Raw genomic sequence first — 17,117 nt, forward strand, 5'->3', positions numbered from 1 at the left:
TGTTGTTTTTGTTGATACCACACATATGATAATTAATGCAATTGAACTTCTTTATTATTGATTTCTCAACTGGTGAATGTCAGATTTCATGTATTTGTCATATTGACTAATGTAGTACAAGCGTCTTTCTGCATAGCTGTTTCGCTTCTAGTGATGACTTGGCTGTATGTTTGTCATCTCACACGCACACGTCTTGGTAAGTGCAGTAGCATGAATGACGGGCTGATGGGAAAAGCAGCGTCTAGTAAGGATAACCTCTGGAACCACACTGTGAACCCCTCCTGAGATGTGTAGCCCCATCCCCACCTTCAGAGTCTCCGTACACACCCACTGTTATCGGCCGGGTTGGCGGCTGGGAACGTTGAGTGAGAGACGAGCCGTGTTGAGTGACTCTCACAGGCGGAGGCCATCTCATGGAATTCCAGAGCCGGAGCAGGAGGCAGAGAGGAGGCTGCTCGCGAAACAATGAGCAAGGACATCTGTCATGCGTGGCTGCACTACCCTTCGCTTACAATGGGTCCGGGGGAACAGCCAGTGGTGGCTTTCTTTTCTCTCCCCTCCTTTCCGGGGACACTTCTGGCCCTTACAATGGTCCTTTTGTCCCCTCCCCGCTTTTTGCCAACGTTTAACCCTTCGAGTCTGCTCCTTTTTCTGCCTCTTCTTTCTGTGTCCACTACGAAACAAAACACGGTTGAAATCGCGACTATTCATTTGCCTCCCTCTCCTTCTGTTTTCCATAATGACTTTTGGCTCCGTCTCTAGCTGTGCCCTGTGATATTTGCATGAATGTGTGAGACCCTCTTTATGTGTGAATTTTGTTACAGAAATGAGAGACACAGGATGGGAATGATGCCTTCTCTACTGATCCCCTTCTACATACAGGACTATGTTCAAATCTGCACAGTCCAGCGCTCTGATTTTGCCACATGTGAGTCCATTTGCTCTGACAACATGGCAGTAGCCTCTGGCACTTGAGACTCCATCCCAGCTCTATGTGCTCCTTAACCTCAGTGGTGTCCTCTTCCCATCCAGCACCATTGTGTTTCAGCCAGGTAGCCACATTACCAGGAAGCCAGGCCACTAACGGGTTGTCATCACACACTTACTGCCCGTTGATGCAACACAAATCATTTCCTCTGGGTGATATCTGGCAGTGTTCATGATGTTCTGCGCTGGCTAGGATGTAATTATACTTGGATCCTTGACGCTGTCTCTTTCTCAGTGTTTTCAACACTCATCAGCCTGATGTAAATTGCAAATTGATTTTTTCCCCAGCCTCTCATTCTTAAGGACTTAAGGGGTTCAAGCTGGTCTACCATTGATTGGTCAGATCGCAATTTATTATTGCTGTCAGCTACACGACTTTTCAAGGGGAAACTTGGCAGTCGACTGAGTAAACTGAACTCATCACCTCTGCTGTGCCAACTTGACAAAGCAATACATACTGTGTGAAGACTAAAATATCAACAGGTATACAAAACTTTTGCAGCATGCTCTGGGTTTGAGTAAACATGACATGGTTTGGGAATGACCCACTTTGAAAAGATTCCAAGTTAGCTGTGTTTGATTAGGGAGTACAGCGTCTATCAGAGACCTAATTTACAGCTGCTGGTGCTTGTGATTCTACTCCCATGCTTCACCATAATGGACTGACTGGCAAGCTGGATTGCTGTGTCCCGTTCTGGCAACTAATTGCTGCCAGCTGCCAGGGGCCGGGGAACAAAGGGCCGTTTGAAAAGGTGATCTGTTGATTGGAGAAGCTGTCCACCCTCCTTTTAATGGGATGTGCATCACATGAGATGTGGCATCTGTGTACAGTGCTGCTTCATTCTCGCGCACATGTCCCTGAGGCCAAGCGCACTGTAACACCGGCCCATCTGTGTTGTGTAAGTGGAGAGCCAAATGAACTCAGAGTGCGAACAACAGGACAGAGTGTGCCAGAATAAAGAGAAGGTGGTGCAGGTCATTTGAAGTGGCTGGAGAGAGGAGCTTCGAGGTGTGATTTACATTTTTTATTTGTGTAATTATTCCTGCCTTGACATTTTTGCAATCATTTCATCACATAGCTAGATCCTTTTTTAATATTCACAGCACCCGATAAAAGCAGCTTCATACATGATTTGGGGCCATCTTATCTGGCTTCTCAATCTTTCCATCGGTGCACATACCTTTTTTAAGAAGCTCTAAGTGAAGGTGCGGGGGTCGTAGGAAGCAACTGTTTCATGTGAGTGGCTGAGTCAGAGCATGTGTTGATATGGAAGCACCTCTTGTTGCAGATAACATTCTTGTCTTTGCCCTGTCAGCATAAATATTTAAGTAAACCTGTCAGTTGTGCTCCCTCCCTCCCAGTGCTCCCTTTGAGGAAAAAGAAAATGAGAGAAACAAGGGTAAAGGCAGAGACAGATAAAGGCCCCTGAGTGATGTCTGTCTGTCAGCGGGGCTGTACTGTGTGGCTCTAACAGGACCTCTCACAGGCAGGCAGGTCCTGTGTGTGTGTCTAACACCTCTCTCAGCTGTCTGTCTGATCGAACGGCCCTCCAGGCGTCCTGTTATGACAGCTTTCTCTCCGCCTTGAGAGACCTGATCTGGGGCGTGTTCTGACAGGGCGGCCGCTTGGAATAGCTCTGATGAGAGGCAAGCGCAGACCTTCATCATTCTGTGGCGTCTCCCTGTCACTCTCACTTTTTGTCTTTGTTAGGTTTCAAGGTTTCAAGGTTTCAAGGTTTTATTGGTCATATGCACAGCAGATACAGCGTATATGTTGGCAATGAAAATCTTATGTCGCGTGCTCCTCCAACAACTCAACATACATGGTGCAGATAACATAAATAAAATAGTGCAAAAAAGAGAGAAGAATATTTACAATATCAACAATAAAGATTTGAGGATGTGAAATATATACATATGTGGAATACATTGAAAGTATTTAAACACTTTACACTGTTGAATGAGGAGGTATGGACAGATGCATATATTATGTATAGCAGATATATATGGCAGATATGTACAATATATAGATATATGTATGTGTGTACTATAAACAGATGTGAGTAGACATTCACAGAGCTGTTACTGTGTGTTCATGCTTGTCTGCTGCGTGTGATAGCATCTGGAAAATGTGCTGTGATATAGCTGTTACATTAAAACCACTTTTACATGGTTGCAATGTTTACACGCACAACAATATATGGATTTAGATTTTTACTTCAGTAAATAATATGTGGTTGCTATTTTCTGTCTGAAATTAAAAGGTTAAGGATTGTTGTTTCCACTTTTGCATACTAAACTAAGGAAGGTAATATTTTAAGTCCTGCCTGATGTTGCATTACATATAAATAATGATTCCAGGCACTTTCACTCAGTGAGGCCAGGTTTTTAGACTGAAAAGGTTGGAACTGTATCTGTACTTCTATGTGAAACCTTTATATATGAAAGATAACATGATAGAACAACATTAGGAATGAGGCTGTGTAAGATGTTGTTATCCATTAGATTTTAATTATTCGCCATTTCACAAGACATATTAATTTGGTGTCATTGCTCTGCCAAATTACACCAGATATAAAGTCATCCCTCTGCAGGACTGGTTCTGATTGACATTGTGTTGCTGAGATAAGGGGATCAGAGCAGTAAAAATGTCCTTGACAGAGCTCTGGCCTGGCCATAGTTACCAGATCAACCAGCACCATCTGTGACAACCCCAGAAGCAATTATCCCCTATCACATCCTCGCTGACCATCTATATTAAAACCTCCTCACAACACCTGAGATTAACCCGCACTCACACCTATCCTGCCATAATTTTGCCTGTCCTCCAGACATCGTTCTTCTCTCACACGGCCGGGGCCAATAGTGTGGGGGCTGGTTCAGGGTCAGCCTGCTCCTTGTCCCTCGTGTTCAGCCATTCTGCTGGTGCCACTGGCCCGGTCTGCAATCATAGCTATGGCTGTCATAAAATGTCCTATAGCTGAAAATGACTATAAGCCATGCTATTACAGGCAGAGGTAGAGGAGGGGAAGGGGGGTTGGCTGTAAAAGTAGCATCATAGACTTGTCCCTCGAATGGCACATGAAGGTCAGTGGCCATCCATGGTGAGCTCCTTCCCTATCTCTGAAAACTGTCTTTGCATTCCTCTTTATATTTAATTATAATGTGTCCCTTGTCCCTTTACATGTTATGCAATGCCAAACACTTGTATGAATCTTAAATGCACTACTTTGTTCAACCAAATTCTTCTCTGACGTCCATCTATTGTGGACTAGCCAGTTCACATGCCAGTTATGATGTTGTGAACAGCAAAACTGTAATGGGTTAATACCTGGACTACATGGTTAAAGACTAAAGGTAGGTAACATCTGGTCTGCTCTTTTTCTACGAGATGTTTAGCCGTAGTCTACAGCTCAACCTTCAGAAATGATAGCCACAAATCCAAAATACATTTTGCTGGGTTGGTTAGCAAAGGTAAGAGAAATTGAGTGCCAGACACTTTATGAGAGTTGTAACATGCAGGGGCTGTACAAATGTGATACAGCATCACTGTATTTTTGGGGATCTTTTCATACGTATTTTCACATAGATACAGTATGTGATATTCAAAGATATTCTATTCATTTTTAAGCACAGCAAAACACTTACTGTCAGGTTGCAAATATCAGTGTGTGCATGGCCACGCATTGTGTGCTGTCCCTTCAGCTTAGAAAATGAACAGACCTTCAAAGTGCAGAGGGCCACAAATATGGCGTGCATGATGTCTTGTGATGATGTCAAAATGAGAGAAATGAAACGGCTCTGACAAAGAGCAGAGCTGCCTTGGCTCAATGAGAGGTTAATAGGGAGATGGAATTGAGTTCAGGCTCATGCACATGGCTCGATTGTGTGAGATGTTTTTTCGTCCACTGCTGGACAATGCTCAGGGCTGGTCTTTCATGTGAGCTGTCCTTGTGTTCCCACTTGCCTGTGAAAGGTACAGCCAGCCCAGCCTGAATAATACAGACTCGGGTGGAAAAGGAGTTGTCACCCTCCTTCAACAAATGGAAAGCGCTGTTGCGCATTGCTTCTCAGTGTCAAGCATGCCCACACAACATAATTAAAGCTTTGACTTTATTGTGGAGGATACGACTTAGAAGCTCCCTGTCTCTCAGTGCATGTTCTCCTCTTTGCGGGGGCCATTAAGCTATCAAAGCTGTGGCCTGTGAAGAAATGAAACATTGTCCAGAGATGTAGAATTCCTCTGAGCTGGGGGAGGTTAGGGAGAGAGAGTGGTGGTGTGTGTGTGTGGGGGATTAGAGGAGTTTTGGAGGTGGAGGAGAGGGCAGACTATGATGATGGACAGACACGGGGGAGCCCCCCCAGTATCAAAGCAGCAGGAATGTACAGCGGGCTGGTAGGACCTGGAACGCTCTTCTAACCCTCTGATCTGATGTGATGTGTGAAGTGGAGGGGTGAGTCAGAGCTTAGCACTGCACACAGCAGCACCGAGATACAGACCAGGGCCACAGGCATACAGCTGGTTACCAGACTTGAAGCAGCTTGAGGGAGAACAAAAGTGGCCCTTTTCATGGAGAGCAATCATCAAGGTTGTTGCGATCTGGATGTGTTTGGTTGTATGATGGATGCTCTCCTTTTTGTGTTTTTGCAGAAAAGCACAAACCGCTTCAGAACGTCAATAAATCTTTTAACCTTGTGATACCTCGTGCAAAATCCAAATCCCATATCTATTAAGACAGAAAAAACAACCGCTGGTCAATGATATTTTCTATTTAACCTGGTGTTGATCTATGGGGGCTACCTTCTGTGTCCCACTGGTGTTTGGTGATTAATATGTATGGAGGAATCAGAGCTCTGCTGCTTAATTGACCAGGGCAGCTCTCCATCACTGCACGGGGTCACAGGCCGGCTGGAGACTAGGTGACTCCAAGCCATTTTTATTTCCCGCTAATAGACAAAGCCCAACCCTTTTCCAAGTGTTCGTTCACAAAGGGAAAGATACACATGTTGTGTATCTGTTAGACCTGACTCATATCCCCTGTCTCATTCCCCACATGGACAGAGACAGACAGAGAGAGGGAGGATGGTGCTGTCTGTGGTTGGCCATTACAGAGATGCCCAGAGCTTTTACAGTATCTGTCCAATTATGGCTCTACATCCGCATCTGCTTAAGTCCATTTGCCTTTACTTAATGCCTCGACTATTCCCTGAAGCTTTTGTTCTTTACTCTAAATACAAATCACTATCCGTCTCGCTTTCTCTCCCCCCTATCGTCTCCAGGCTGAGTGGCTCCTTGCCCTCTCTCTCCACCTCCCTGCTGAACATGTAAGCTGCTTCTCAACACAGGCTGCAGGGTCATTAGCCCATCGGAAATTTTGGCTTTGTTTCTCTTGCTTTTTTCTGCCTTTTTTTTCTCCCCTTTGCCTGGAACAAAGGGAGAAACATTCAATAGATATTGATTTGGAGACATACAACTTTTACTGGAGATCCCATTTAATCACAAAAGCTGATTTATTGTAGGCCCTCTGACAATCCCATTAAATTGCTGTCTAGCTAATCAAGTCCATTCTTTCTCCTCGAGGACTAATCTTTTATAGGGCCTGCAGAACAAATCCCAGCAGTAACAGGATTGGTGGAGAAATGGAAGGTTCAGGGCTGCCTCACCTTACCGTAAAAAGGAGAAATCATACAATTAGATGAAAAATATGCACCCCCAGTTTGGTACCGTTTATCCACTCTGCTGAAAAGATGTTGTTACTGGTAGTAAGACAAACACAAATGTGTGATTCTGTTTCGATAAAGACATTACTTGGAGAGGTAAAACGTTTACCAAATGTCTTAAAACACCTCAGTTAAGATGTTTATTTATGTCATGGGATACCAGTGTCTCAGAGGCAAATTTAAAATGCTACCAATGATACAAGGATCAATTATTGTCATGCTGCAACACAGGGTTACTCAAAAAAAGCAGTTTCAGTAAATACAAAGAGAAAAAGTGATTTATTTTCCTCTATAACTGCATTAAAAAAATGTGAATATATGAATATATTTTTCAGGTGTTTTGTTGATGTGTGTCTTGTGTGAACCTTCTCTTGAGATTTGGATGAAGTGATCCCAGACACAGCAGGCCCCAAAGCCTCTCATAATTAAATTGTTCTAGTAAACCTTTATGTTTCCCCCAAGTATGTGGTGTGTGCACATCCTCTCTTTATGAGTTACTCGCTCATTGGGCTCCAGCCCATCCACTAAATGAAGTGGAAACCCAAAAGAAATGATGATGGAAACCTGGAGACACATGACTGAATTTTATGACGTGCTGATAAAATTTCACTAGCTCTTGTCTCATTGGATGACTCCAGGACAGATACAACTGAAGCATGTTATTGCTTTTCCCCCCCTTTATTTCAATTTGACACATCCATCTCTTTTGTTGTTTTGTGTCAAATTTCATCTTTGCGTAAATTTAGCATTTTCTTTCTCTGTGAGACACATTATGTTCTGTTGTTATTCTGTCTGTGGGAGAAAGTGTCAGTTGTAACATTTCCATTTCTGTAAGTTATGATATTTCAAACTGTATGCGATAGAGAGCCGTAATTGCTTGCTGTTGCAGTACCTTTAGGAATTCAATACTGTCAATACAGTGCAATTCGGTGTCATTTACTGTTAGTCCGCTGAGCATGTTCCTTTGATTGTCAGCAGTGAAACACTAACAGGGCTGCAGGGTATCCGTCTCTTCTGTGTTTTCATCTATTCTGCTTTCCCTTCAATAGGATGAATTTCTATGAAGCCCCATCTTTGTGTTTAAGAATAAGCAAGCAGAGACATGTACTAAAGCAACACATGCATCCCAAAGTGGACAAATTGCACAAATAGTTATATATCCATACTCTTATTTGAGTCCTTGAATAAAGTGTTACTAGGGTCAGATATTTTAATATTACGAAGCATATTGTCAAGGACAATCGTTGGCCTGAATAAAAATATATTTAGTGTAGATTGAGGCCTGACTCACTGAAGACACACACAGGACATTGTGCTGGCTCTGCAGGCTGCTACATAAGTTCAGCTCAGCACCTCTGGACCTCTGTGCAGCGACCATTGATTTGATCTCCTCACTTATTCCTCCATTGACATAGATATACTGTGTCAGAGCTTCCTGACAGAATAAATCTTAGTCAGTCTAAACAGGCTTATTGTCAGCAGACATTGTAAGGGTTTTCCTTTGGTGTTCATGGAGATTTTCAGCTCCTAATTCAATAGCACCACTGCTTAGCTTTAGATGGTGAATGCATTTCTCCCCTCTCATTTGCATACCAAGAGTGGGTTCCCACTGGAAAGATCAAGGCAATCTATGTGTGGCCAATGCTGGGCCGCTGCCCGGAGACTCTGTCGATTCCATTAAAGGTGGGGCCAGATGTTTGTCATTACCTTTATTGATAACCACAGGGTCAATATTGTGATTTATTCTGCTGGGATAGGACTAAGCTTTAGTCACAAGTTTCAGCAGGTCCTGATCAATAGTACACAATGGACAAGTACAACATGACCACACATGAACTGAGAGCATCAGCAAAGCTGTAAATCTATGGGGAAGTTTTCTAGTCAGGTGCTCATATCCACTGCAGAGGGAAATATAAAAACTGTGTTTAATTTTCTACTTCAAAGTCCACAGCTCTAGACATGTACCGCAGTTCCATTGGATTATGAAGTATTGTAATACATTGTGTGAGGAGGACACGTGTATTATCCCTCGGTATAGGGTATCACATCATCACTCAATACACTTTTAGTCCTGGGGCGCTTCCAAAAAACTGATCAAATATTGTTGGATTGCATAAAACTTTCTCACTATTACATCACTCTGTCATGAGACCGATCTGTTGCACAACTTGTGCATTGCAAAGGAGCTGCTGTTAAAGCCTGCCAGTGAGAGACTGATATAGTTGTGTGGTTTTGTAAACGGCAATCAGTATATCTTATTGGACTGCATGTTATTCTTAACCTTTTGGCCGGTCATACATAAGGTTATAGCTAGTGTACTGGTTACTAAGTTACTAAGATTTGTTTGTGTTTGATGTACTTGAAATCAGCCATTTTTAGAGTGGGCAATTGTCACGTAATTTTGAATAACTTGAATATAATTTGCTATTTTTGCACTATGAATACCAGTAGTAGTACATGTTAGAAGTAATGGTTACTGTTAACGCTTTTCATATCTAAACTCAGATTTCTGACAATTCTGTGTTTTTAGTTTAAAGTCTGTATGGTGTAGTCTGTAAAGTGTAGTAGTGCGGTCAGTGAGTTGTTTGTCCAAAGCAGTGTGTCCAGAGCCGGACATTTCTCTGGTGGCTGCAGCCTTTAAGAGGAGGGCATTGACAGCACCTTCTGTATAGACGCTGAGTCGCCGGACTGGACCAAAATGTAATTACCTCTCCCTCACAATGTCACACTGCAGACCTGAGCCTGACAGCAGCCTCAAAATGGAAGGCGCTGGGATTGAATTAACCTCCAGCTGGGAACGGTGTTGTTGTGTGTTTGTGTGTGGTGTGTGAAAGACACCTATGCCTTTTCAATGCCTGCAATTCACAGAACTTTCTTGAACCCACGCTGTCACACCATTATGCAGCACAGAATGGGTTTTCTGAAATTGCTTGAGCAAGCAGCGTAGTTTTGTGGCATTTTGTGACTTTTGGCCCAACCAGCCAACCACAGGAATCGGTTCAGCCCACTGAGTAGCGAAATACACTCTCACACTGACATAAATGGCTTTCAGGTTGTACAAATTTGGTAGCAGAAAACACCATGAATATTCTCCCTTCCTGAGCTTCATATCCTCATTGCTATAATAAGCCAGTATCTCCAGAGCTCCAGAGCTATTAGAGTCAATGTATTCCTGCGACTGACAGTAATTTGTTGCTCTGAGTATAAACCTTTGTCATAGTCTTAAACATCAAACAGATTATGTGCAGTCACTTATTGAGATTGATTAATATTTTCATGATGTGATTTATTTGCTGCGGAGTCTACAGTGTGCGCTGGCTGAAAAGGCTAATGTAATGTAATGGGGACTTAAATGAGCCATTAATCTGGCAGACCCAAGGGTAAAGGGACAGCGCAACTTGGATCTTTGGGAGCGTGATGTAACCGTGATGTGGGGAGCTGCAGATGATAACAAATTGTGATTTCATACTTTTCAAATAATTACTGACATTTATTAAGAAGTCGATCTATGTCATGAGACAAAATATTCCCTCAAAAGTCTAATAACACCACTGCGTCACTACTGGACAGAGATTTCTTTCTCAAAATGATTAAAAGCAGTTTATACATAATGCAAGAGCAGAGGCGAACTGAAGCTTGAAAAGAGGACATCAGGTGCTCCAAGATCGGAAATTGAAAATGGAGATAACAATGTGGAGGTGGTGATACACAATTATCTACGGGAGGCGTTAGGTATTATGAATGACCCTGTGAGACCAGGGAGGGATGTGGGAGCCAGAGAGCTGTCGGGGGCTTCCTGGCTGTATAATTGGAAATCATTCAGACAGCTGTACAGTTTAACCTTGGAGATCCATGGTCTTAGTCATTAATTGATGGGTTGGCATGCATCGGAGGAGTGAGAAGTATGTGGGTAAACTTTAAACCTGTGGTTGTGTGTTTACAGTCAGTCTGCATGTGGTGCTTTATTAAAGTGCTTCAATGTGTCTCTCAAGACACTTGAAATGTTCGTTGAATCTTTTCTATCTTTCGACCACACAACCTGTTGATGTTGGGGCTGATTCATTGCATTGTGATGTTTGTAATATTGATGCGTAGGCTGATTTCTGAAAAGCTCCTCTTGAAAAACCGTTTGCAAACCACCCACCTAGATACTGTCTGATATAACATTTACATCAGGAGCAAGGATAAAATGTATTCACATTGTTCACAATAGGAGAGTTAGGAAAAATTAGGAGTTTTTGGGCGATTAGTTCTGCACTTGACGTCATCTTTTAATTAGTAGTGTATAGAAGTCATTAGCTGTGCACTAATGTCTCTACATCAAGTCTAGACACTGGTGAAGAGCAATGGCTGAAGATCAGGATGGATGAGATATGGATCAGGATTTCTGATAAGCTCGCTGGAGGAGAAACTGGGAAGACTGGTTGTGATGAAGACGAATGGGAGGTGAAGGGGTGGGGGGAGGGTTGCATCGATCTGAACAGTTCTTAACTTGAGTTTAAAAGTGAGATGTCAGCTGATTGGAGTTGAAAACAGAAACAAAAAGAGGGAGATTAAAGAGTAAATGAATAGAGTAAGCAGAAATATATTCAGTCTTCCTGATTAAACGTATGCTGAGCTTTATAATAATCCCATTTCTGAATTTGCCCCTTTTTTTTTATTGATACAAGAGAGAGCCTACTCATTTCCAGGAAGTAATAGATCTCTCCGGCCACTGGCGCAGAATACTGTCTCCTCTCCTCATGCGGAGGGCCGGAGCAGTGTGGTCGTCTCTCTCCTCATGGAACCAGATGAATTATTGATGGATGGCTGATTGGGAACTCAATTACACAGAGATTACTGGACTGGCAGACACTGGGACACCGCTACCCTGTCAGAACGATTGAATTAGAGCACAGGAGAGGAGGGAAAGTGTCCTTCAGAGATGTCTCTCCTCTCTCTGCATACCTCCTGGGGATGCCAAACGGCCACAGCCTAGTTCATTCTCTGACAGATGACCTTCCCAACAACTGTAGCTGTAGCTGGGCAGCCAGCTGGCCGGGTTGTGCTGCACAAAGCAGAGGGGAGAAGCTTATTACAGGCAAACCTGTGTCTGTAGGGTGAGGTGAGGTTGTTTATTTTGTGGCTGTGGTTCGTGCTGGACTTAGCATATGTGCATCTATGTGCACATGTTTCTGTATTCCACAGTATAATTTGATGTATCAAATAACAGCTGCTCTTCCTTTTAATACTGAAGAAGATGCAATGATGAGAAAGGCTGGGAATGCGAATATATGTGCATAAATATTGGCATTTCACAAAATCTCATTCATATAACATGGGCCACCTGAATGAGAATCGTGCCTTGCAGGGTCGTATGCTATTACAAGTTTAATGTGAAAATCTGGATCGAAGAAGATGAGAGAACGAGGCCTCGGCATCTGAAATGGAAGCATTCATCTTCCTTTTCTGTTGGTCAGCAAATGTGTTGAAAGGAAAGGGAAAAAGCAAGGCGAGAAAAGCTGATCGCGAAGAAGAGAAATCATTTTGTACCAGACCGCTCGTTGAAGCCTATTTCACCCTTTGGTCTAGTACAAGTGGCGACTGCAGGCTTCTGTTTATTGCATTTATCAGTGGAGATAAGGAAAACCGATCTTTGGTGCTTGTGGCTTCACGTTTCTGCCTCACAGAGATGTTTTTTTTGAGGAAAACTCTATTTATTTTAGACTGTCATTTACATATGAACTTTTTCTTCCTGTAGCATGTGTTAAGAAAGCACATGTATGATCATGGACAAGGATTGCCATTCCTTTAAGTGTCTTCTTGTATTGTTGCTGTGTCAGTGTGTCAGTGAAGAGAACGACTCTTGAAAGAGACCATTGTTCAGGTTTGCGTTGTCAATGGAGACGGCGCCACAGCTTGGATTAGGTGGACAACAGGCAGCTTTCACCAGGCTCCTGCTTTGTCCAGGTCTTCTCCAACAGGCTGGACATTTTAAAAAAGACATCCCGGTGAGCCCTGCCCTGCTCCATTGCCCCTGTATCCCTGAACACTGGGCACGAGTTAGACCCTGGAGAAAAGGTTTAATAAGGAGTGGAGAATAGCCATTAGCTCCCTACCAACCTCTGTTGATTGAGAAGAAAATAGACCAACAAGAACTCTTGGAGTCTGTGGCAATCACGTAAGGGGAAACTAATTCCTTTTTCTGAGTTTGAGCCTGAATTGTCCTCCGATTCTGAGCTGAAAATATACTACATCAACCACTTAGCCTCAACCATTACAAAATGTAAGAAGCCAAAGTGGAAAAAAAATTGGTTACACATTACCTGATTTATCCCATCTTATTCAGCAAAGTTCCTCACTTTCTAGAGTGTGTGTGTGTGTGTGTGTGTGTGTGTGTGTGTGTGTGTGTGTGTGTGTGTGTGTGTGTGTGTGTGTGTGTGTGTGTGTGTGTGTGTGTGTGTGTGTGTGTGTGTGTGTGTGTGTGTGTGTGGGTTTGCTTCTTGATATTGTGCCTTTTGTTTATTTCTCTACCAGGCTCTGTATGGTCTGGGTTGAGCCCGTCTCCTCTCTCTATTACTGCTATTTATTGCACTCAATCATGCATGCATATGCAGTATGAACATTGGCACAAGCAAAAGTGACAATTCTTATTAATAAAACTCCTATGTCCAATACTTTCTCCCATAAAGTCATAGTGTTACTGGATGCACTCGCTCACACTCATTGGACTCATTGATTTCCTTCATGCCCGCCCTGCATATATAAATTGTCTTTTCAAAATTGAATCAATTTCAATCCATTTTCGAGAAGTCTCTTATGCCAAGAACCCCTCTATCAATAGTTGCTAGTTTGAGAGGATGTTGACTGAGCTATGATTAAGTGAGATTTGATTAAATATAACAGAACCACACTACAGGCCAGATAGACATTTGATGCATTTCCTATAAATGATAGAACACAGCCAGTCCACTGAGATGTTCTTCCTAGTGATAATTGACAGGTAACTGTGGTGTCAATCAATGTTTGGTGCTTGTCATTAAAACCAGTCTCTTTTGAAGCTATTTTTCAGTATCAGCTTGTGTTTCTGCTATTTGCTACACTTTGGTGGCTGTGGATAAACTCCAAGGATAAAGTTTCTTTCATCCCACTGAGTAAGCTGAAACTGCTCTGTGACTTATTTTTCAGCCTCATACCGAAAGAGTAAATCCATCGGAAGACATTTGAAATAATGAATACATTCATGCAATTTGCAGCTGACCTATTCACAGTGAATAAATGCATGCCATTATTTAAGGAAATCCTCTTCATTAAGTAAGCATATTTGCAAATTAATGTCAGTGACTTGTAGCATCAAATTACAACTTGCCATAGTAAGCAAGGTTCGGTTTTGCATCAGTTATAATTTTTGATCAACCTGCCCTCATTTGTAGGACAAGAAGAGAAGATTGCCTCCAGTATATATCATTAGATAAATCAGCATTTTAAAAATTTGATTTAAGACATGCATCTGTAGAATCAACAGGATTTTTTTTGTTATGTCCTACATGAGTTTGTATGCAGACACAGTTTAGTGTTTAGTAAAAAAGAAAATGGAACTCTGAGGTTGAATTACTTTTAGTTCCTTCCTGCTAGTGGATCAGCTGACTGTCTTTAATAGGTACTCCATATTTAATTGCTTTTTCTTTCCCTGGGATGTAAGCTGTTTTTATTGCAAAGCAACATGAGAGGCATTGATAGCTTTAGTCTAAATGCCAGCACACACTATGACTGATCCACAGAGCTGATGTGTAGATTTCAACATCTGGAGTTAGTGTTTGGCTGCAAAAGGATTGAGTGTTTTCAGCAACTCGCTTTATCTCCCTTAGTTTGTCTGTCTATTAGCCTATCTAGTTTCTCAGGGCAGAAAGCAAACCACAGACACTAACACAACACAAAAAACCTTCTTAGAGAGACAGGTCTAGAGTAAATTGAACTTATTAGGGACTGCTTTGAACAACAACCAAACCATATCAAACCAAACACTCTCACACGACCCACAGCATTTTTGCTTAAACCTCCGTGTTCATACACTTCAGACTCGTCCTGACGTGTAGTGTGCATGCAAGAGCATGAGACGCTATAGAAAGGTTTTAGCACGTGTTTAGAAGTGAGCATGTGATTGGATAAATTCTTAACATGTTTTGTGAGAGTATTAAACAAATGTTTTGATATAGTCTTGTTGTTATTTGCTTCCCCATTTCCTTGTATTAATTTTATGATTTTTCATTGTTGAGGCATGTGAACATTTGAGAAATATATATTCAAATGGTCATTTACAGGGGGAAGTATTCCTTTAAAGTCTAAATTAAACTCACAGATCTCCATATGTCGAAAGACTGTGTCCATGCCTTCAGACTGCATGCCTACATGGCGCGGAAAGTTCAGGTTTCACAGTTCCCAGTGTGACATGTGCGTCTCCAGATTAGCAACATGCATGGACGTGACCAGAGATCCTCCGACACTCCAGGTTCACACCAGCAGTGTAGGTGACAGAGAAAGTCCAAAGAGAGTCAGGTCGATGTGTTTCAGCATTTTCCAGAGTTTGTTCGGCTTGCTTTCTCTGAAGTTCCTCTATGGTCAGAGGTCAGGATCATCAGCATAAAGAAAAGAGTTTCCCTAAAAAATGCTTTAAATGACAGAATCAAGAGACCTTAATTTGTGTTGGTGCTTTGGAGACACATTGCTTTAGCTTGAAAGACAAAACTCAATAGAATTTTATCAAAAACCTCAAGCTGTTAGCAGCTGACTAACACAGCTATATGCTTTTTCAAACAGTCACCCACGTCTGAAGTGTGAAGCTTTTCATCGACCTGTGAAGTCTTTGAGTGTCTTATCACTTCAGAGCGGTAAATCTGATGTGTCTGTTAAGTTTTGTTTATGACCTCTGTGGTGTGTGTATGTGCTGCGTCAGTATCTGTGAGTGCTGTCAGTGTGTGGAGCCATGCCACAGGGTTTAACCCCTCTGCATTGATCCCCAGGTTGCTCAGGGCTGCCGCCTAATTCGCCAATTTTCAGCTGTTAGAGATAGAATTGGAATAATAAACAGCTGAACCTCCCACTAATAATCCCGCTGACCCCCCCTGTCCTTCTCTTTCTTACCCACACACTCACTCACACACACACACACACACACACACACACACACACACACACACACACACACACACACACACGCACTTTGTCCCTTCCTCCACTGGTCGACCAGCCTCTTCGGGGCAACTGGGGCCGGGGTAGAGTTTCTCATTCTGCCCCTAATCTCAGTTAAAGCCCCGGCACTCGCTACTCTGCACTAATGAAATGATATTGGCAAACCATGGGAGTCTGGAAGTGATTATCACAACTAACACACCACATTCGAGGATTGTTTATGGATACGTTAAGAGAATGCAAAATCCTGACCTGGTTTGTGTGCAAATCTCAAGTTTTTTTCATGCTTCATTGAGTTTTGAGAGTCTCAGGAGGGGGACACAGGAAATGACATGTAATATGTGTTTTGGAAAACATAAAGTACAACATTTGTCTGTGAACGTAATTTGCTTACAGGCCTTCGTGTTTTAAATGAGATGTTTTGTTTCCCTTAAGTAGTGCTTCATTCTGGGAAGTCCACACAGGCCTGGTAACAATTAGTGTTCTGAGGTCAGACATTAAGTCTCTAACCTGAGGACTCGTCCACTCAGTTAATATCGCTGCTCACAATATCAACATGCCTAAGGCTCTAACCCCAATGGTTAATGTCAATTAATAATGGTGTTTATGGGCATTTAAATAACACAGGTTGCATTTGTTTTAGTTTATGTTTGCTTGACAAATAATTTCCTTCCAGCGATCATTCATTTATAACCTTGTTACCATCATTTCCGATGGTTTTGACGGATGGTTTTTTGCAAATGAGTCACACAGAGAATACTTTAGGAGTGATAATGTCAATAAAAATACATTGTTCTGTTTAAATCAGGCCGCTTAACATCACTGTGGAAGATCCTTCCTTGTTTTTGGTAGTGAAAGTCTGACTTTGTAATTAACACATTTATGGAACTTCCTGGATAACATGAACATCAGCTGGCCAATATGTTGTGAGAAGGAATACCTTGATTTGATTAATTTGCACCAATCAGCCCGATATGATATTGGTTAAGCTACTTAGTTTCCAAAATAAAAAACATATTTTCATTTAAGATGCTACTAACATAAGCAGTATCACCTTTATTCACCTCTTACATAGATCCTGTAGGTTGTGTATATCATGTTTTTTGAGTGGTAACAGAAACAAATGATTGGCTGAAAATATATTAACCAACACATTCTTTATAATTATATTCATATTCTACTTTATCAGACCTCACTGCGTGCATAGGACAGCTGAAGTAATCCTTCACTGTCCTTACACA

This window comes from Eleginops maclovinus, chromosome 1 (assembly GCF_036324505.1).
Source record: "Eleginops maclovinus isolate JMC-PN-2008 ecotype Puerto Natales chromosome 1, JC_Emac_rtc_rv5, whole genome shotgun sequence".
Classification (NCBI taxonomy): domain Eukaryota; kingdom Metazoa; phylum Chordata; class Actinopteri; order Perciformes; family Eleginopidae; genus Eleginops; species Eleginops maclovinus.